Below are 23,392 nucleotides of genomic sequence, written 5' to 3' on the forward strand. Positions count from 1 at the left end.
ACTAGAACAAAAATTTTAAAAAAATCTTCCTGAGTACAGTATATTTTAAAAAATAGTGTGATATAAATCTCATAGACACAGAAACATAAAAATATAAAATAAAACACAAAAGTATAAAATAGGGCTTCCCTAGTGGAGCAGTGGTTGAGAGTCCGCCTGCCGATGCAGGGTACATGGGTTCGTGCCCTGGTCCGGGAAGATCCCACATGCCACGGAGCGGCTAGGCCCGTGAACCATGGCTGCTGAGCCTGCACGTCCAGAGCCTGTGATCCACAACCGGAGAGGCCACAACAGCGAGAGGCCCACGTACTGCAAAAAACAAAAACAGAAACAAAAACGTATAAAATAACACAGTTAAGACCAACTATTTCAGTCACATTAATAGGTATAAATGGGCTTAACTCACCTATTAAAAGAAAGAAAAACATCCAAATGTATCAAAATATCCAAAAATATCACAAATCAAAATCCAATTTTTTAAAAATATCTTTATTGGAGTATAATTGCTTTTCAATGGTGTGTTAGTTTCTGCTTTATAGCAAAGTGAATCAGTTATACATATACATATGTTCCCATATCTCTTCCCTCTTCCATCTCCCTTCCTTCCACCATCCCTATCCCACCCCTCTAGGTGGTCACAGAGCACCTAGCTGATCTCCCTGTGCTATGTGGCTGCTTCCCACTAGCTATCTATTTTATGTTTGGTAGTGTATATGTGTCCATGCCACTCTCTCACTTTGTCACAGCTTACCCTTCCCCCTCCCCGTATCCTCAAGTCCGTTTTCTAGTAAGTCTGTGTCTTTATTCCCATCTTGCCCCTAGGTTCTTCATGACCATTTTTTTCCCCTTAGATTCCATATATATGTGTTAGCATACGGTATTTGTCTTTCTGACTTACTTCACTCTGTATGACAGACTCTACGTCCATCCACCTCACTACAAATAACTCAATTTTGTTTCTTTTTATGGCTGAGTAATATTCCATTGTATATATGTGCCACATCTTCTTTATCCATTTATCTGCTGATGGACACTTAAGTTGCTTCCATGTCCTGGCTATTGTAAATAGAGCTGCAGTGAACATTATGGTACATGACTCTTTTTGAATTATGGTTTTCTCAGGATATATGCCCAGTAGTGTGATTGCTGGGTTGTATGGTAGTTCTATTTTTAGTTTTTTAAAGAACCTCCATACTGTTTTCCATATGGCTGTATCAATTTATATTCCCACCAACAGTGCAAGAGTGTTCCCTTTTCAACACACCATCTCCAGCATTTATTGTTTCTAGATTTTTTGATGATGGCCATTCTGACTGGTGTGAGATGATATCTCATTGTAGTTTTGATTTGCATTTCTCTAATGATTAATGATGTTGAGCATTCTTTCATGTGTTTGTGGGCAATCTGTATATCTTCTTTGGAGAAATGTTTATTTAGGTCTTCTGCCTATTTTTGTATTGGATTGTTTGTTTTTTTGATATTGAGCTGCATGAGCTGCTTGTAAATTTTGGAGATTAATCCTTTGTCAGTTGCTTCATTTGCAAATATTTTCTCCCATTCTGAGGGTTGTCTTTTGGTCTTGTTTATGGTTTCTTTTGCTGTGCAAAAGTTTTTAAGTTTCATTAGGTCCCATTTGTTTAGTTTTGTTTTTATTTCCATTTCTCTAGGAGGTGGGTCAAAAAGGATCTTGTTGTGATTTATGTCATAGAGTGTTCTGCCTATGTTTTCCTCTAAGAGTTTGATAGTGTCTGGCCTTACATTTAGGTCTTTAATCCATTTTGAGTTTATTTTTGTGTATGGTGTTAGGGAGTGTTCTAATTTCATACTTTTACATGTACCAGTCCAGTTTTCCCAGCACCAATTATTGAAGAGGCTGTCTTTTCTCCACTGTATATTCTTGCCTTCTTTATCAAAGATAAGGTGACCATATGTGCGTGGGTTTATCTCTGGGCTTTCTATTCTGTTCCATTGAGCTATATTTCTGTTTTTGTGCCAGTACCATACCGTCTTGATTACTGTAGCTTTGTAGTATAGTCTGAAGTCAGCGAGCCTGATTCCACCAGCTCCATTTTTCGTTCTCAAGATTGCTTTGGCTATTTGGGGTCCTTTGTGTATCCAAATGTTTTTGGTGTTCAGGAGATACATCTAACCTAAAGTGACTCTGGAAAACTAAAAGCAAAGAAGTTGTCAAAGGTATACTAGATACATGATAATAAGAAGAAAATAGGTTAAAGTTACAGTGAAAAATAAAAAAGTATCATGGTGCATCTAGTAGAGTGGTTAAAATCCAAACAAACTAAATATCAGTTGCTGGTTAGAATTCTGAATAAGAGGAACTCTCATTCATTGCTGGTAGAAATGCAAAATGGTAGAGCCACTTGGAAGACAGTTCAGCAGCTTCTTATAAAACAAAACATAGTCATGTATTATCATCCAGCCAATACGCACCTATTTATTTACCAAAACTATTGGAAAACTTATATCCTCACAAAAACTGGCCCATGAATGTTTATAACAGCTTTATTTATAATTGCCAATAACTGGAAGTGACCTCCGTATATGAATGAATAAACAAACTGTTGTACATCACTCAATAGAATACTACTCAGAGATAAAAAGAATGAGTTATGAAAATACACAGCTACGTGGATGAACCTTAAATGCATATACATACAAATTGAAAAGCCAATTGTAAAATGGCTTCTTTTCTTCTGTATGATTCCATTTATATGACTTTTTGGAAAAGAGTTGGAAAACTTGATTAGAGTTCAGAAGCTGAGAGATGGTAAAATCAGTCAATCCATCAGTCAGTCAGTAGTTGCCAGGGGTTTGGGGAGAAGAAGTAAAAGTTTGAATAGGTGTAGCAAGGGGATATTTTTAGAAAAGGGAACATATTCTATATGATACTGTAGTGGTGGATACAGGGTCCTATGCATTTGTCAAAATGCATAGAACTTTACAGCACAAGAGTGAACTTTATTGTTTATAAATTCTTTTTTGTTTGTTTGTTTTTTGTGGTACGCAGGCCTCTCACTGTTGTGGCCTCTCCTGTTGCGGAGCACAGGCTCCGGACACGCAGGCTCAGCGGCCATGGCTCACGGGCCCAGCCGCTCCACGGCATGTGGGATCTTCCCAGACCGGGGCACGAACCCGTGTTCCCAGCATCGGCAGGCAGACTCTCAACCACTGTGCCACCAGGGAAGCCCTATTGTTTATAAATTCTTTAAAAAAATATTTAGGAGGTCGGGGGATCCCACAATGGAATGCAGACTGTGATGAGGAAATCTAATTGGATTACAAACATATAAAAGAGTCTGTATGAGAAAAAAAATACACTCCTGTGTGTTCCTCCTTTATTCACACATTCACTATACTTCTGATGCCAGATGTGTGGGTGTTTTCCCCACACTAAGCAATTTTGTGTGACACCAGCTAGATCTCCTACACTTAATTCTGATACTGTCTACCTGGAAATAATGTCAGATACTACAGGTTAATGGCTCAGTCCCACAAGAACGCCCACCTCCTCCCCACCGAAACACACATAATTCAGATGTCAATCACAAATCCATTTGTCCCCTCTACTTCTGACTGATAGGCTGTACGTGGGGTTCTCATGACCCCTTCCTTGGTTTCAGTTATTTGCCAGAAAGGCTCATAGAACTCAGAGAAACACTTAAGTTTACCAGTTTATTATAAAAGGATATACTAAAGGATAGAGATGAACATACAGGTGGAAGAGATGCAAAGGTATGAAGATGTAAGGTGTGAAGGAGGAGCTGCAGAGCTTCCACACCTTCTCCAGGCATGACACCCTTTTAGTACCTCCATGGGTTCAGCAGCTTAAGAGCTCTCTGAATGCTTTACTTCTGAGATTTTTAGGGGCATTTAATCATGAAGGCATAATTGATTGTTAACTCAGTCTTCAGTCTCTTTTCTCTTCCCAGAGGATGTGAGGTTGGAGTAGAATGTTCCAATCTTCTGATCATGGCATGGTCTTTCTAATCATGTCATGGTCTTTCTGGTAATGAGCCCCCATTCTGAAGCTATACAGCTCACCAAGAGTCACATCATTAGATCAAAAGACACTCCTATCATCCAGGACATTCCAATGGTTTTAGGAGCTCTGTGCCAACACCTGGGGGCAGAGACCTGTATGTATATCCTCTATTATTTCACACAGTCTCCCTGAAAGCGGGTGGCATGTTGGGGGGGTGGATGTTAACCAAAGTAACTTTGAAATAATGAAGACTGTAGGACTAAAGTCAAAAGAAACTGTACCTATGCACTGTCCTCTACTTTGTAAAGCTATTTCTCATGAGGGTATGAGCTAAAAATTCTGAAGCTACTATATATGTATAGTGGGATGGGACTATTAAAAAAAATAGATGGCAGATGGTGGAAGCTAGGTTTCTCACCATTGGATTTGGAAGGTATAGATAAACAAGGAAGAAATTCTAGAATAAACTATATCATATTGGAAGAAAAAGATATAGTATGTACTCATGTTTAGAGTAATAATTTTATTTTTATGGTAAATTATATAGTATGATTTTATATTGTATAATATAAAAATAATATACATCTTTAAAACCAGAAGATATAATTTCATATTTCCTGCAACTTTTATTCTAGCCAGACTAACCACAGTTCAAAGGGTTAGATATTTTCTCAAATGAACCTTCAGGTAGATAGATAATTTTTAAGCTCTTATAACCAAGACACAAACCATACATTGATGTATTCACTGAATTCTCTAGATCCATGTAAGTACCAACAAGCATCTTTTCTCCCCACACAGGCGAGTGATTTACAATAAAGCAGTTATTAGCAGCAATCTAGTTAAACTTATTCAGATGAACAAATGAAAGTCTAGGGGAATGACACGTACTTCTTGCTGCTGGATAAATTGACCCAAGTGCTTAGTCACCCAGATTTTCTTTCCTCATCTATAAACTGGGGCTAATATTAATACCTTGCACTTATGGAAGCTGTGAGGATTACTTTGGTGGCATAATTAAAGTGTGAAGAACACTGTGTGATACAAGTTAATGACCAATAATCTATATTTATTGCCTCTCCTCTTCCAGTCTCACAGCTCTCAATGTGACAGTCTGGATGGGAAAGTAATACCTTCTTCAATGATCAATATATTGTATTTTCATGAAGAGATTACAACCACTGATTCTCAAATGAAAATTTTAAGCAAATAACAAGAAAGATTATATTCCATTATCATTGTCATAGTTTTTGCAAACATAATATGACAGTTATATAACATTTGGTTAATCATCACTGCAAAGCCTTTTATCCATAGCAGTTGTAAAGATGGTTATTTTCTTTCTGAATGTGAGAACTGAGTCAGGTTCCTGGACTAGAGCTCACCCTGTCATGTTTTACCTTAGCAATTGATGCTCGGATATTTTAGACTGTTTTGAAAAGTGCTAGAAGATAGTATGAAATGGAATCAAGATTGGAAGATGCTCTATCAGTATAAATCAATGTCAGGTCAGTGGATAAAATGGAAAATAGTCCCCCAAACTTGAGAGCAATAATCCAGAATTATGTGGAGTCTAGAGAGATGTAACCAGATCATTATGGCTTCAGATACTCCAAGAGCAGATGATTGACATTTTAGTTTTGATTTTCCTGTTGTCATGACTTTCTTTGCTGAGGTAAACTTTCCTTGGAGCTTATAAGAGGGTGGGCATTAGCTGCTAACTTGCTGCTTTCTATTGATTGTTGCAATCTGTGACTCTTTCCTGTGTTGAGCCAACAAAGAATGCAGCATTAAGATCCCATGTTTACCAAAATTGCTTCTCTGCAGTTTAAGACACTGGCTTGAAAAAGTCTGGTAAGAAAACTTACCTTCTTTAGTCTAGCCCTATCCAAAGCCTATCACACGTGGCTCTTTAACAGGAAAGAAGAATGAGATTGATACTTCTATTAAATAAAAAGGATCTGTGTTATCTTAAATCCAACAAATTGCACATTGATGATATAACAAGTTTCGGTTCTGCTAGTTTTAACTTCATAGAAAAAATAAAGCTAAATTGCTTCTAAAATAAAATACACCAAGTATTCTTTAAACATATCATGGAAAAGTTTAGATTGTTTTAATTTAGTACAGTGGAACACTGGATTCAGTACTACTTTCAACAGGGAAAAAGTACAAAAGAACCAGTTATTGAATTAAAATACTTTTTTCCACGGCCTCACAGAACTCAGGAATTAGCATGGACCTGTTTGACATTGTGTGGCATATAGAAGAATAATCAGAATATGTGCATTTGATTTTCATATTTGCAGTCTAGATAATACGGAGCTCTTTTACTTTTCTTAAGTTTTAGTTTCTTCATCTGCAAAATCAAGATAACATCACCTACTTCACAGTTTTGTCTTAAGGATTGAATGTTACTGAATATTTGAGTAAGCACTCAATATGTACTTGTGGAATCTGAATCATAACCCAATGATGAGCTTTTCATGGCTCTTTGTTAGCATTTGATATTGAGCAGATTCATAAATCCATATGCTATTATCCTTTTATTGTATGTTCAGTAAAACTGTTGATTAGTTGCACATTGATAATCACATGCATTGAAGTGTGGTATGCTGATAACTTGAGCTCCAAGCATATTCTGTCCTCTTACATTCCATATAGTATTTATAAACTTATGAGATTGCTGATTAGATAATTACTTTGTAATTATATAAAATATTAATTAAATGAGAGCTCTGAGGTTTAGGAGAATGCATATCATACTAGAATCCAAGCTCCCATATTTATATTATATGTAATACCTTAGATGAATCATGAATCTCTCTGAGGCTCAGTATTCTTATCAATAAATCGGAAATAACACTTAACATAGTATCTTTACAAGTCTATTGATTGCATGCAATGTTATGTTGTAAATCAAAGGAAATTGTGAATTATAAAAGAATACACAAATATTTGGGCTATTATGTCGTGGAAGTTAAAAATCTGTCTCAACATAGATTTTTTTTTAGATTTTGTTAGATGATCATTTGTGGCATTGGTTTATACACGGAATTCTTAGTGAAGGCTTCCAACCGTGTGTCTTGACAAAATAAAAATTGACATTTAAAAATGGTCCAAGAAAAGGGCTACCCATTGAGTTTGTACCAGAACACGTGAGGGGAATAAAAATTTCAGATTCTCTGAGAATGATATTTGTGAGACAGAAGCAGATCACACACGCCAACAGAATGAGCGGTGTTGAGGAATTCCATGTGTTCCTCCTGCAGGAGAGTATTGCAGATATGCTAACATGAAAAATAATGATGGCAGTTCAGGGAAATAAATGATTAAAATTTGGACTGGATTATAAGACAACAAAGGAGTAGCCCCCAAATTAGCCTGGGGCAAGAAAAAGACAAATAGGGAAATTGATGGGAAAGAGAAAAGATGGTAGTTAAAAGGTATTGCCAAATCAAACAATAATCATGGTTTCAATTGACCCTTGAACCATGTAAGTTTGTGTGGGTTCACTTATACATGGATATTTTTCAGTAGTAAATACTACAGTCCTACAAGGTCAGTGGTTGGTTGAATCTGTGGTTGAAGAATATAAAGATATTTCCAACCCTATAACAATTAATAGAAAGCTTAGACTGAAGAGAAAACTGTGAATTTCATGGGGAAACTTTGCCTTCCTGAATTAACCTCAAATTTATGCATTCACACTATGGGTACATAGCAAAGCCAAATACAATTTATGTTTAAAAAGAAGTAACTTGATAAAAATGTCAAACTGAACACACACATCTACTTTTTTTGGCCTTCTGAAACACCAAGATAATATTAGGAAAGGATTTTTTAAGGCATTACACCACCAAGACACTGAGAACACAAAAACTGACAACAGTGGCATTTTGGAAGCTACAAAGCAGATGGACTAAGAGGATCCATAAATACAAATCTTTATCTGGCAGAGGGGAAAACAAAGAAGGAGCTTAATTTGTATCTCAGAATTCCCATAAATTATAAGGGCCTGGCATCTGGAGTTGAGGGTAGGCTGTAAAGAGCTAGAAAAAGAAAGGTGGTTTAATTCTTGTTTAAAATACATTAAACTTATAATGGATCAGTCTCGCTAGTAAGAGCATGAGATAAAAATTCGGGTGCTTTTGGTCTGCTGAGGAATTACAGCAGAATAGCAAAAGGAAAAGGTGAGAATAAAATTGTGTTCTCAGGTAAAATTTAACATAAACTGCTTCACAGAATTATCCTCTGTTGAGGCAAGGGTGTCTACCTTTTTACCCCTGTAAATGGTACCTTAGACATATCCAAAATTAATCAAAAGAAAACTTCACTCTTAATGAAATTCAAGTAGTTATTGGGCAGACAAGAGCAGAGAAATGTTCCAGAAAGAAATAACAATATGTGCAAAAGAGCAAAGGTGAAAATGCCCATAGTGAATTTGGGAGACTGTAGGAATTACCTCAGAGATGCAGTGAAGCAATATTTACATAAAATTATAGTTGGATAATGTTTACTTTTAATTGCTTTGAGAATTGTTATGTACTTAATATTTAAATGTAAAAAAATACAGAAATTCTTAGATTCCATATATATGTGTTAGCATACGGTATTTGTCTTTCTCTTTCTGACTTACTTCACTCTGTATGACAGACTCTAGGTCCATCCACCTCACTACAAATAACTCAATTTTGTTTCTTTTTATGGCTGAGTAATATTCCATTGTATATATGTGCCACATCTTCTTTATCCATTCATCTGATGATGGACATTTAGGTTGCTTCCATCTCCTGGCTATTGTAAATAGAGCTGCAATGAACATTTTGGAACATGACTCTTTTTGAATTATGGTTTTCTCAGGGTATATGCTCAGTAGTGGGATTGCTGAGTCATATATATGGAATCCAAGGAAAAAAAAAAGACGGGAATAAAGACACAGACCTACTAGAGAATGGACTTGAGGATATGGAGAGGGGGAAGGGTAAGCTGTGACAAAGTGAGAGAGTGGCATTGACATATATACACTACCAAACGTAAGGTAGATAGCTAGTGGGAAGCAGCTGCATAGCACAGGGAGATCAGCTCGGTGGTTTGTGACCGCCTGGAGGGGCGGGATAGGGAGGGTGGGAGGGAGGGAGATGCAAGAGGGAAGAGATATGGGAACATATGTATATGTATAGCTGATTCACTTTGTTATAAAGCAGAAACTAACACCATTGAAAAGCAATTATACTCCAATAAAGATGTTTTAAAAATACGGAAATTTATGCAACACTTCCACTTTGTAAATATTTTACTTTAAAATCTTATTTTCAAAGAAGTTATAGAAACCTCATGAATGAAAAACATACTTTTTGTCTACTCTGAAGCATTTAAGTAATAATGCTTAACTTGAAAAGAGCAGAAAAAATATATTAAGAAAAAAGATATCTAAAGGTTATCTGAAGGCCACTCTTGACATATAGAATGTTCTTATTCTGCCATTTCTGACTCTGCACTTCGGATTATAATATCTTGGGGAGATATTTTCCTCATTTATTGCTGATGTTTGTAGAAATCAAGTGAACCTTAGCAATGTCACTATATACAAATTCCTGTTTCTAACGCATCTGTGATTTTAGCTCATCTGATTATCACATTAATGGTCTTAGTTGTCAAGCAGTGCTTTCCCCAGAATTCTTCAGTATATATATCTGTATGTCTTTGTGCTGGCTTTGAATAAAATATAAAAAGGGCTTTCCATGTTCAATATACTAAGAAAATTTTAATGTGTGTGATTCACATCCAATTACAAACTGAACTCTAGATCTGTAAGTTAAAATCATGTTTAAGGAAGTTTCTTTCCCTTTTGCATTCTGTATTTGTGTCTTTCATGTATACATTTGTTAATTTATTAGCCTATTTTCTGGAAGTCCAAGCATTTTTAATAATGGAGAATTGAGGTCAGTTTAAATTCAGAATGATTTAAAATATAAACACTACTTCGCATCTTGCACATAATTATATACATAGTAGGGACCATATTGCTATTTATGGAGTATTTGATCTATTGATAAACCAATTGCAGTTTATCAATACTTTGTATACCCTGGTGTAATCATTCGAATTAAAATGAGAATATGAATTTAAAATTCTTGATAATTTACATAGTATCAAATTGCTTTCTGTAGAACCCTGTAGTACTTTAGAATTATGGCAAATAAAATTGAAAACTGAAAATGAAAACGCACTTAAAGTGTTATTCAAAGAAAATGATCCCATGAGGCATAAAGGAAGAGCCAGAAAATTGTATCAAGCCATGTGCCACAAATTCTGTAATAACCATTACTGGGGACTTAATTGTGTCACCCCCAAATTCATATGTTAAAGCCCTAACCCTTAATGTGATAGTATTTGGAGAAGGGATCTTTGAGAGATAATTAGGTTTAATTGAGGTCGTAGGGTGGTGTCCTCATGGTGGGATTAGTGCCCTTTTAGGTAAAGACCTCAGAGGACTTGCTCTCTTTCTGTTTATCCCCGTAACATGAGGACATAGTGAAAAGAGAGCAATCTATAACCCAGAAAGAAAACTCTCATCAGAAACCAACCATGCTGGCACCTTGATCCTGGACTTCTGGCTTTCTGAACTGGGAGAAGATGCATTTATGTTATTTAAGCCACAGAGTCAATGTTATTTTGCTATGGCAGCCTGAGCAGACTAAGACAACCATATTTAAAGAGGCTCCTGCAGTTAGAACATGAGCTGACAACACAGTTCAGGGAATTATCTATTAATATTCATCATGTTGAACTGGTTCAGCTATCAAGATAACATATAATCTTTTCAACTCTTTGGATCTTCAGGTTCTTTCTACTTAATTTTTTTCATGATGTGTCTAAAAATATAGAACATAAAAATAGTTTTCTTAGTGAAACACTTGCTACATAAACAAAGGGAAATAAAACGGATGGGTTTACGCCATTAAAAAATATTCTACCCTACAGATTGACAAAAATAGAGTAGAATGTGTATGACAGTATGAATTCGACATAAGGAAAAAAAAATATGTGTAAAGGTATAAAAATGAATTCAAATAATCATAGAGATAGAATCTTTACATTTTACAGGATTCAGTTATTTGAAATGCTATAGCTAGAGAATATTGAACTTTACTTTTAACAGCAAATTGTCCTGAGCTGATACAAATATATCTGTTAAAGAAACTCCACTTGCTAAACATCTCTCAAATATGCTTTAGTTGGGCAAACCTCTCGAAATTGCTTATGTCTTAACAAGCTGGAAATGCAAGCTGACAATGTTACTATATTACAACTTGAGATAACGTTCAGTTAAATTAAAGTTAATTTCAAACTTGATATAGAGCATTTAAAATTACTTGTTTTGAAACATTAAAAACTCTGATTTTTAAAAAGACATTTTCAAACATTTCTTAATATTATAAACTGTTTGATCCTGTTCTGCCATTTGCACACAGTCAGGTCATAGTATTTACATAAGCTCTTAACTCAGTTTCCTCACTTACAAAATTAGAACACCAATATGGGCTTTAATTTTAAAACTTGTGTGAGTGTGTGTGTATATGTGTGTGTGTGTGTGTGTGTGTGTGTGTTTGTGTGTGTATGTGAACACCTCCTAGATCAAGATATAGAATAATCCTAACAACTGCAAGGACTTTCTTGTGCCCCTTGCATTCACCCTAAAGTATCCACTCTTCTGTCTCCCATCACCCTCAATTACTTTTGCACTTGTTTGAACTCCATATAGATAGAATTATAAATCATAAACCTTTTTATGCCTTCATTCCTTCATTTATCATTATACATGTACGATCATCTATGTTGTATAAACCTGTAGTTTTCCCTTTTTTATAGCTAAGTAATATTTCATTGTACAAATAACCTCAATATTCTTCCATTTTCTTGAGGGAATTTTTAATTGTTTCCATGTTTTGGCAATTATTAATGAAGCTATACATGTCTCTTGGTGGACATTGTCACTTATTCCTCTTGGGTATATGTTTAGGAGTGCAATTGCTACATCATGTATAGTTGTATGTTTTACCTTAATGGTTGAATCAGTTTGTATTCCCACATCATGCAATAAATGACATCTCAGGCTAGCTTGACTCAAGTGATGTTTTCACATATATTCAATTAGACCAAAATTTCAAAAACTCTCAAGTATTTTCCAATTAATTATAAAAGTAATGAAAAATTAAACACATTCATCTAGGTGGAAGGAAGGACTCGTAATATAAATAAAGATTTTTTTTTTCCTGGATAAGTAGCTTACTGCTTCTGCTTTCATGCATTGAGTTGTGCAGTCTCTGTTTTAATACTGTCCTTTCAGACATCATGGAATCATTCTAGGTCATGCCTTTAAAAATCTAAACTTTATATTTTATGAAGAAAATATCAGAAAACACATATTATTCAGTTTTCCTGGCTATAAACTTATTTACAGAGAACTTTACTTTGTTCAAGCTCTGAAGACTGTTTTGTTTTAACTGAGGTCAAATCTATTATGTTGACTAATGATGATGTTAATTTCATCCCTCCTTTCAATGATCCTTTGTTGTGAATGTGAGAGGAAGCCACAGATACAAATATCCCATTTTATCTGGCTTTGTGCTAATTCTATTCCAGTATCACAGCTATGATGGAGACCAGTAGAATTCAGGGTGTTCAGTACAAGGAATGCTGAAGGTCATCTAATTCACAGTCTCCCCAATCAAGTAGTTTCCGAGAGAAGGAAGAATAACATTTTTCTATTGTAGACTTCTGTCTCAGAATATAGTAAAAAAGCAACTTTTTCTTATATTGTAGAATGCTGACTGCCATTTCATTTGATATAAGTAACAGCCAGAAAAATAAATGCTTCATCATTACTGTTGTTCCAAATTTTTAAAAATCTATTTCTTCAAGTTTTATATTACTTTAGTTTTCGAAGTTACCGTAAGATTTATCATATTTAAAAATAATATGTAGTGATTTTATACTCCTGGACATAGTAATTTTATGCTCTTCTACTTATGATAATATGGTAATTTTTCACTACACTAGAAATTCATCTGGAGGTTTAAGCACGTGGTTTACAATAGAAGGTAGGTGTACTAAAAAAAACCAGTTCTAAATAAATTCATAGGGCTTCTAACATCAGGAACCAGTAATATACTTGGAAATAGAATTTCATGATAAAAGGATTAACATCATCACAAGACAGAATTTTAAGCAAGCCCTTTCAGGGTAGTTTGAAGTTTTCAAATTTGGAATGTTTCTTAGAAGAGCAGAGATTAATGCCTATGGAGACTTAAAGAACAGTTGTCTTGATGTGTCAGAGTATTAAGTTTATCATATTATGATATATACATTGTATTAAGATGTATCAAGATGGGCAATATCTAAACAGATGTAAGAAATGCTATATAAGCCCAATGTTTCTGTCTCTTTGATGTCAGAAATATGTCTCTCTTAATTTGTAGGTAAGATCAAGTAAATATCCAGTGGCAGGATATTTCTTCTTCCAGTTTCCTCAAATTCCTTAGGAATATCAATTTATTGTTACCAGTAGCTTCTATCTGCCTTTGCTGGATAATTTTCTCTGTTCTGTTTTGGGGGATATTCCTTTATCTCTGGGATAAACAAAAACATGGAAAATAACCCATAGTCTTGATGTATAATACAAGCAAAAAATAATTCAAAACACACACAAGGATTTTGTTTGAGTAACAGAATTTACTTAAAGGTTTTACATAGAGCTTTTGAGAGAATTCCTAGTTATATTGAAACATCACAAGAAATCTAAAAACATTATTTAGATATTCATGCTCTTACAGTTTCTTTGGGAACTCTGCAGTGTTGTTCAGCTACCCTCCTTCTCTTCTCTTTCCCATGAGAAATGAAATATGATGGCCCTTTGTTTCTTCTCCTTCATTTTTAATCCCCCCACACCACTACATTATTATTAAGTAAATATGTATGTAAATACATATACACATATAGATGCATATATATTTCTCTATAAACTCATACTTCATGCCATCATCACATCATCATCTGTTCCAAGCAATTTTGTTTTTCTAAACAAATTTTTTTTCTATGAGATTAATTATCTAACCAGATATTAAAATACTTTTTTCTTATGCTGCTAGAATTCTATTTCTTGTAAGGTAGTAAAACTTAAATTTTTCTGAACTCAGACATTATGTTCACTTTAAAAGATTAAAGTGAAGAAAAATCTTCATATATGACTGAGAATTTCCAACAATACATTAATAGGATCATACACCATGATCAAGTGGGGTTTATCCCAGGGCTGCAAGCATATTTCAATATCTGCAAATCAATCAATGTGATATACCACATTAACAGGTTGAAGAAGAGAAGCTTTTTAGTTTGGGTAATCTCACTTGTCTAGTTTTGCTTTTGTTACTTGTGTTTCATTGTTATATCCAAAAAATCATTGACAAGACCATTGTCATACAGCTTATCCCCTATGTTTTCTTCTAAGTTTTTATAGTTTCAGGTTTTACATTTGTCTTCAGTCTATTTTAAGATGATTTTTTGTGTGTAATGTAGAAGAGTCCAAATTTATTCTTTTGCATGTGGATTTCCAGTTTCTCCAGCATCATTTTTAAAGAGACTGTTCTCTCCCCATTGTATATTCCTGGCACCCTCATCAGAGATCAGTTACCCATAAGTGTGTAGATTTATTTCTGGGTTGTCTCTCTATTCTGTTTCATTGGTCTATATATGTCTCTCTTTGTGTCATTATCATACTGTTTTAATTGCTGTGGCTTTGTAACATATTTTGAAATTAGAATGTAAGATGCCTTTAGCTTTGTTCTTATTCCTGAAGTTTGTTTTAGCTATTATTCAGTTTTTTGTGGTTGCATATGGTTTTTCGTATTTAAAATTTTTTTTTTTCTATAGAAAGCTGAGGTGGTTCACCATTATGAAATTTTTAAAATAATTCCTTTACTTTCTGGCAGAATGCAGTCTCATATTTCAACATGGTCCCTTTTCCCCTCTCCATGCAGGAAGCACACAAAATTTTTTCTCTGATATTTATTGTGAGAATTCGGTTGAGTTTCTGGAGATAAATCTCACAAAACTGTGGGGTGGGGGGCCCTATGGCTGGGTCCCCTTGCAGTTTTTAGCTCTCAAGGTTTTTCACATTGAGCATCCAGAAATTCACCATCTACAGTTCAGATATTCCTACTCCAGCCCTGGATCCTATGGCAGTTTCTGCTTCTGAGTCCCTGCTGTGGATAATTGTGCAGCGGTGGTTTGTCCTGTGCCCTTGCTCTTTTAGATCCAAAAACAGTTGTTGAATTTTTCAGTTTGCTCAGCTTTCTACTTGCTTTTAGTACACAGTGGCAACTTCCAAGCTCCCTACTTACGGAACTAGAAACTGGAAGTCTGCCCAATTTTATTTTATTGCTGAATACTGCTCCATTGCAAGGATGCAGGATAGTTTGTTCATCTGTTCATTTATTGAAGGATATCTTGGTTATTTCTGGTTTTGGGTGATTATGAATAAAGTTTCTATAAATATCTCATGCAGTTTTCAGCATGTAAATACATTTTCAAATAAGTTGCACAAATGCCGTAGGAGTGTAATTGCTAGATTACATGGTAAGATTATGTTTAGCTTTGTAAGTAACTTCAAAACTGTCTTCCAAAGAACTATACTGTTGTGCATTCCTGGCAGCAATAAGTAAGAGCTCCTTTTGTTCCATATTCTCTCCAGAAATGGCTTATTATCACTTTTTTGGGTTTAGTCATTCTAATAGCTATGTAGTAGTACTTACTGTTTAAATTTTCATTACCGTATTTTAATGCATTAAAATATAAAAACAAATTTACTTCCTGTAATGATTCTGGATGTTTTTTCTTTATACTTCCTTGACAAATTTTGTAGCAAAGTGATTGGAACAGAAACCAATATGATTTCTTGTCCTTAATTTAGACTATATGAGGACTAGGTGTATATTTCTGTTTCTGTGCTCAATAACAATGAGAAACCATATTAGCCATTTTTTTCCAGAACATAAATATTCCCAAAGATTAAACTATGATTTAACTATAATTGCTGTCTTTTACAAACTAATGTATTACTTATTACTCATCAAGACTCAGTGCTAGACCCTCAACTCATTACCACCAATGCAAAGCTTTATGTAATAAACTCTGCACAATCTCAACCAATTTTCCTTCCTACAACACCCGTCTTAAACTGATTCAGCTCAGCTCCTAAAACCTTATAAATAACCTCCTCTGTCTTCCCTTTCTTCGACACTATTAAAACTCTATCAAGGTGTGTTATTTCTGACTGTGGTAGGACTAATGGCCCAATCTTTGATTTTTCAGTATGTTTTTTTGCTGATCTTTTGGAGAATCAATAGTAATCAATGATATGCTCCATTGGGGATGTGACCTTTCTGGGCTTTCAAGATTCCAAAGATAATATCAAATCTACAACCCTTGTTGGCTGATATTAAAGCATGACAACTACGCTTAACTCATTTCTAACTTTTGATCTCGCTGAAATTCAATAAATATTAAATGTCTGGGAGAGAGGAAAAATATATATGTGTAGAGGTTTCCTACAATTGTGTTCTAACCATTCCTCTAAATGAGTGCTGAAAAATTACCTGGCATCAACCTATAGCAACCATTGGCTGGAGTCTATGATTGTCCTTAAATAAAGCAAGTTGATCTCTTTTACTTTGAATTGTTTTTTGGTGTTAGCTTACTGAGTGAGACATGAGTTCCTTACAAAATATGGCCCTTTGAAACTCATTATTGTATGGTGCATGATGTTGTTTATCACATTACAATATTTTCTCTGTGAGGATGAGTATATGAATTAGGTCTCTGCCTCATTTCCAGAATAAATCTCAGTTCTCAGGAGTAACTGCTTTTATTTTTATCTTATGGATACAGAATTGCAAGTTGAGTATTTTTTTTTCTCTTTATACTGGTCAACTAATTAATATGTCTTCTACCAATAGCAAATAAAAAGGATTTCATACTCTGAATTTTGTGCCTTAGTCATAGTCTTGATTTTTTCACCTTACATTTTGGCTTGAGTTTTACATTCTCTTTTAATCTGTAGAATATTTGGCTATATTGCATATCTCTGTTATACTTAACTGCTTCATAATTCTCCATGATATGACTCTATTTGACTTCACCTCCCTGTTGCCATGAATAATACTGTGCCATGAAGAGACTTGTGTATTTCCATTTATGGAAAAGTGTGAACATTTCTTTGTGCTGTGTACTCAAATATCGAACTGTTGATTTGTAGTATGTTAATATACTTAAATTGATTAACTAAGTGGTGCTGGTTGGTTCCCCAGAGTAGTTGCCATTGGTAGGGTGTGTGGGCATCTATATTGTACATCATCATCAACACTTAGTAGTATATATTTTCTAAGTTTTAATAATCTAATGGGTGTAACATGATAGCTAATTTTTCTTTCAGTTTGCATTTCTCTCATTAAGAATTTGATCAGCTCTTTGTTAGCTTTTGGGATTCCATCTTAATACACTACTTATTTATATATAATGCCAATTTATCTTTTAAGGTTACTGTCTTGTTCTTTTTGATCTGTATAAGTTGCTTGCCTATTATAGATCGCAATGAGTCCCTTGATAGCTTTATACACTGTGTGTTCTTCCTTTCTGTAATCTGCTTAATACTATCCATGGTGTTCTTAATTATAAAAAATAGGAAAAGAGTTATTCCTCATTCTTGGTCATTGATATAAGTTCCTATATTGTTTTCTAATAATCTTTTAATTTTACATTTCATGTACAGTTCATGTTATATAGTCCACATTAAAGTAAGTGAGCCTGTTTTATATTATTTTTCTATAATGAATCAACATCCCAGTACTATCTACTAAAGAACTCATCATTTGCCTATTAATTTATAATGTCAATTTCATTTTTTTAAATTAAATTTTCATGCACACATAGGTACGCTTCCAAAATTTTTATACTGTTCCATATGTGTATTTCCCTGTGTTTGTTCCATTTCAACACTATTTTTGTTGCTATCATTTTACAACTTATCTTGATACTGGTGAGCAAGCCAACTGCTATCCTACCACCTATTTTCATTTTATACTCTCTTTTTAAGGTTGACTTAGTTATGTTTCTTCCTTTGTGTCTTGTAAAAATATGCTAGGTATATTTTTCTAATGCTTCTAATGCTAAGGTTTATTTTAATTACGAATGTGAATATCTGCTTATGTGTATTTCTTCAGTATCATTATTCAATCTCAGCTTATCAGTGTGATTATATATACATTATATACACACATATACATAGTTCTATATATTTTATATGTATCTATACATATTGTATATGCGAATGTGTATACATATACATCCATATACATATTGCATACATATATTGTGTTAAATTATTATAACAGAAAGGATGTCATCACTCTAGTTTAAGAGGCTATAATCTGGCAGTTTGGGGGGAAACAGTGGGAAATTGTCCCAGTGTAGCTTGTTTTTCAGTCCTTATTTTTTTAATACTTTACCCTACCCTTTTGCTGTTTCTTTCTATGCACATACTAGCATTGGTGGTCCATTGCAGTGAGAAAAGTCAATGATTGTCTCAGAGCACTGAACAGAAGGCAAGAATAATATCTAAAAAGTTTTGTTTTTAAAACTCTCACTGCTTCCCTTTGGCTGCTGTCTGCCCCAGGCTAAAGCTACTAACTCATCCCACGTACTAAGCCTGTATAGCATTCCTTCTTCAGAGAAGCTTCTCAAAGCTTTCCCTACCTCTAGCTTTATTGAGATATAATTGACACATAACGTCCTGTAAGTTTAAGGTATAAACCATATTGATTTGATACACTTACATATTGCAATATGATTACCTCTGTGGCATTAGCTAACGCCTCCATCATATCACAAAATTACCATTTCTTTTTTTTGTGGTGAAAACATTTAAGATCTACTCTCTCAGCAATTTTCAAGTATACAATACTATACTTCAATTTTAACTACAATGTCATGCATTAGATCCCCAGAACTTTTTGATCTTCTAACTGGAAGTTTGCACCCCCTGACCAACATACCCCCAAGCCCCTAGCAATCACCACTTCAAACACTATAAACACAAGTTCAGCTTTTTTGTACATTACATTTTCTTCCCTGTCTGACTTATTTCACTTAGCATAATGACTTCAAGGTCCATCTCTGTTGTCACCAGTGGCAGGATTTCCTTCTTTCTCATGGCTGAATAATATTGCATTGTATGTGTGTGTGTGTATGTTTGTGTGTGTGTGTGCGTGTGTGTGTGTGTGTGTGTATGTATGTATGTATATGTATATCTTCTTCTTTATCCATTTATCCATTGATGGACTCAGGTATTTCCATATCTTGGCTGATCCCTCAATCTCACTTCTGTGTGTATATTAAGAAAAACAAAATCAGGATATCAGAAAGATGTCTGAACTCCCATATTTATTGCAACATTGTTCACAATAGTTAAATCTTTTCTTAAGTGTTTATTCATGGGTTTGTTGTTTGTTTTTTTGTTTTGGTTTGTTTCATTTAGGTTTGTTTTGATTTGGTTAGTTCCTAGAATCATTGTATAAGTCTTTTTTTTTAAATTAATTAATTAATTTATTTTTGGCTGCATTGGGTCTTCGTTGCTGCACGTGCGGGCTTTCTCTAGTTGTGGCGAGCGGGGGCTACTCTTCATTGCAGTGCGTAGGCTTCTCATTGCAGTGGCTTCTCTTGTTGAGGAGCAGGGGCTCTGGGCACACGGGCTTAGTAGTTGTGGCTCGTGGGCTCTAGAACGCAGGCTCAGTAATTGTGGCGCACAGGCTTAATTGCTCCAGGGCATTTGGGATCTTCCCGGACCAGGGCTCAAACACGTGTCCCCTGCATTGGCAGGTGGATTCTTAACCATTGCACCACCAGCGAAGTCCCATTGTGTAAATCTTAATGCTATAGTTTTCCCATGATTGAAATATTAAGGCTGCCCTTCCTTGCTCATGTGTCTTGCCAGCCTCCAATTTTATCTTAAAAAAAAAAAATCAATTAAGTGTTGTGATATTGACCATAAGCCACTTCATCGGGCTTCAGATAATTTTTCTGAACAATTTATTTATTTGTTATTCTGTGCTTTCATAGATGAATCATTCATATTTTCTCCCAAATTACTTCTTTATGTTTCTTGTTTCTTAAAGAGGAGCATGTGATTTTCACCTTTTTATTCTGTTCAAATATTTCACATTTAAATCGCGTACATCTCCTTGTCTCATGTAGTCAAACTTCTAAACAGCCAGAGAAAGTTCAGTTGTTCCCTAAAAAGGTAATGGAGCCTAAACACTAAAACTATGACTTCCAAGAATTAAATCTAATTTAATTTTCTTCCATCTATAAAGCAACATATTTCATGTCAAGAAAAGCTATAGTAATCAGAGGATTACTTGTGTTCATATTGTGTTCAGTGATATCAGTGAAACAATAAAACCTAGACAGATTGTTCTTTGTCTTCTCATTTTTCTCATCAAAGATTCAGAGTTAAATATATGTTTATAATTTTGAACAGATAAAATTTTCCAGAGACACTTGCATTACCAGAAAAAAGGACAAAAAAATTTACTGAAATATAGGAGCACTTCTTTTCTTTGCATATATGTCTATTTATCTGACATTTTGACAGATTATTTAATTTCATCTGCATATGGCAAATGAATATGTTTCTCAGAAATTTTCAGAAAGCAGTTATAATAATGTGAACTCCATGTAATGGGCATGTGAAAAGACTGCTTTCTATCCTATCATAAAATCAGATAACTTTATATATACAATCATACAGGTTTATAAATCTTTGCTTCCAAATAGTTTATTCTTATATGAATTAAATGAGTCCTTATCTAGACAACCTAGAACTTTTTATAACAATATTAAGACATGAAAATAAATAAAATGCCTTGTTGTAAAAATATGAGTTACCTCGCTCTAGAAACATCCCAAGAAAGATAGTTGATCCCAAATAGTATACATATATTCTGGTTTACCTCTATGCCATTATGGACTAAATAGTTTATGAAATAAGTAAATATTTGTTTATGTTTTGTGGTTTTAAAATAGTGTATACTATTTTTCCTTAAATAGTTACTCTGCATTGGTATTTTCCCTGTATATTTCCAATAAAGTCTAGATATCTGTATCTTATCAATTTAATTTTTATATTTCAAAGTGCTTTTTTTCATGTCATTTGGGATTTATTCTTGTGGTAAGGCTGTCAACTTATCTGTGCAGGAGAATACATTGTGACCACCCCCTATGCAGTAAAGAGCCAGTTAATCAGACAATGATAACAGCAAGAACAGAGCTAAGGCAGAGGTTCAGGTAGCAGTGCTCCAGAGACTATCTAGGACAGCCCCTCTTGGAACTTACATGGAGATATTAGAGTGTACAGTAGGCCTCAGCCTGAAGTGAGGATTGCTGGACTTATAGAGCCAGTGGACTTCATGTCTAACTCTCAATGTGAAGTTGTTCTACAAACTAATAGGACAAAAGGAATATTTAAGTTAGCTAAGACATATAGAAATATCTGTCTACAAATCAGTACATGGTAGAGTTATCTAGGTAGTGTGGACAAAAAAAGATATGGGGGTTTTATCAGTAGTAGACATGAAAAGTTCAATAGAAGATAGGCACTTTGAAGGATTAGTGGAATTTTGGCAGGTGGGGATAGACAGGAGATCATGTAGTAGTGGATGCTGTTATTGCCTCTCCAACATCCAATCAATACCAGGTGATTAGTCTAAGCCAGTCATTGTTTTCACTGTTTCAAAGATTAGTCTCAGTTCCAGCCAGTTGCAAGAGAAGGAAAATCTACTGGTGGGATAAGGTAGAACTGGTTTTGTGTAACACTACTTCTTTCTTATAAAAAAAATCATAGGAAAAGCTGGTTCATCACTTTGCTTTGAACCATTCCATGTCTAGGTGTGATGCCCAGAGCTATGGAAAAGCTACCTTACTACCAGCCTAAAGACAAGGCCAGTGCCAAGGTATGTTGAGTGGAGATGTAGACATCACTGCATAACCAGTTTAAACTATTCTGGAGCTCAAGCTATCTCTGGAATTATTATACACGTAACTTTATGAAGAAAAATGTGAGATAAGTCATTAAATTTAGATAATCAGTGGAATACAGTTCTATCACAAGGTAAAAATACCTGTTACTTGGAAATGCTGGAACTTAGAATGTAAGTCAGGGATAATACCACAAATTTTACATTCTTACAGGTAAGTAAAGGGATCCAAATATCTCCAAGGTAGTATTTAAAGAGAAAATGCAATACAAAAAAGAATGTGTAATGCCTATATTTATTAAATAGGAAGGAAAAAAGCTTCCATTCACACAAAAGGAAATTTACAGGTGGTCAGAAGAGACCTAGAACTTTCCAGTACTGCAAAAACAAGGAAGAAAAGTATTAATAGAGGTATACAACTGCCAAAAGTATCCAAAGAATGAGATGAACAAAATAGTGAAAGATTTTCTTTCCAGGGGATACTAAGGACCTTTGAAATAACTTTAGATTTTTCATCCAACATATCCTTATGGAATAAGGCAAGGAAGAGAAACATACTAGGAGACAAATAAAGAATATGTGAATGCCTAGGAAGTTTCTTCTTAGTCTTCTAAGGAAATCATGGCCATTCGAACTCTAAATCAGTAAAGAACTTTTTCCAGTGTCATGTTTTAAATAGTACCATACCATAGTACATGTTTATTCTCAGGCCAGGAGGCTGTAGAAATGACGTTGACCTGTTCAAAGGACATTTCACTATTTCCCACTCAAAATTACGTTCTGAATTTAGATTTCCCTTCTGTTGTCACAGGCATTAGGTAAAGGCTTGCAGTGCTGAGAGCAGCAGTGCATGTTTTACCTTAACAGATGGTTGCTGTTGAGGCAGATTAAAATCAACAATGTACGCTTGTTTTAACATGTTATTTTCATTTTAATTGTACACCAGAAACCTAGTAAACAAAAATCCCCTCAGGCTAAACTGCCATGTCTCTGTGTGTGTGTGTGTGTGTGTGTGTGTGTGTGTGTGTGTGGTGTGTTTTCTTTAAGATTTTATGGTGTCACAAACTCTGGAGACAAATACCAAATATTAATAATGATAATAATATACTGATATCTTGATGTCTGAGGCCCTTCTAATTCAGAAATAATAACGGTGGAGTTACTACACTTGATTAGAAATTGTTTTAAATTTAAAAACAAATAAAATCAGGAGACTCAGTTCAAACAAGTTGCACTTTCCCCAATCTCTTATCTCTACTACAATGATAGATATTACCAGAGCTATACTGTGCCCTCTTCT

At 34.6% G+C, this 23,392-nt stretch overlaps 1 long non-coding RNA gene across 1 annotated transcript; it reads left to right on the forward strand.

The window, feature by feature from the left end:
* The first annotated feature begins 2,337 nt into the window (after positions 1–2,337).
* LOC113610616 (uncharacterized) lies at positions 2,338–17,917 on the forward strand. The gene is made up of 3 exons (XR_003429147.1): positions 2,338–2,418; positions 4,125–4,128; positions 17,907–17,917. It is a non-coding gene; the product is annotated as an uncharacterized LOC113610616 (long non-coding RNA).
* The last annotated feature ends 5,475 nt before the right edge of the window (positions 17,918–23,392 follow it).

The sequence above is a fragment of the Aethalodelphis obliquidens genome, unplaced genomic scaffold, assembly GCF_003676395.1.
Source record: "Aethalodelphis obliquidens isolate GAN/ISIS:26980383/991018 unplaced genomic scaffold, ASM367639v1 scaffold64, whole genome shotgun sequence".
Classification (NCBI taxonomy): Eukaryota; Metazoa; Chordata; class Mammalia; order Artiodactyla; family Delphinidae; genus Aethalodelphis; species Aethalodelphis obliquidens.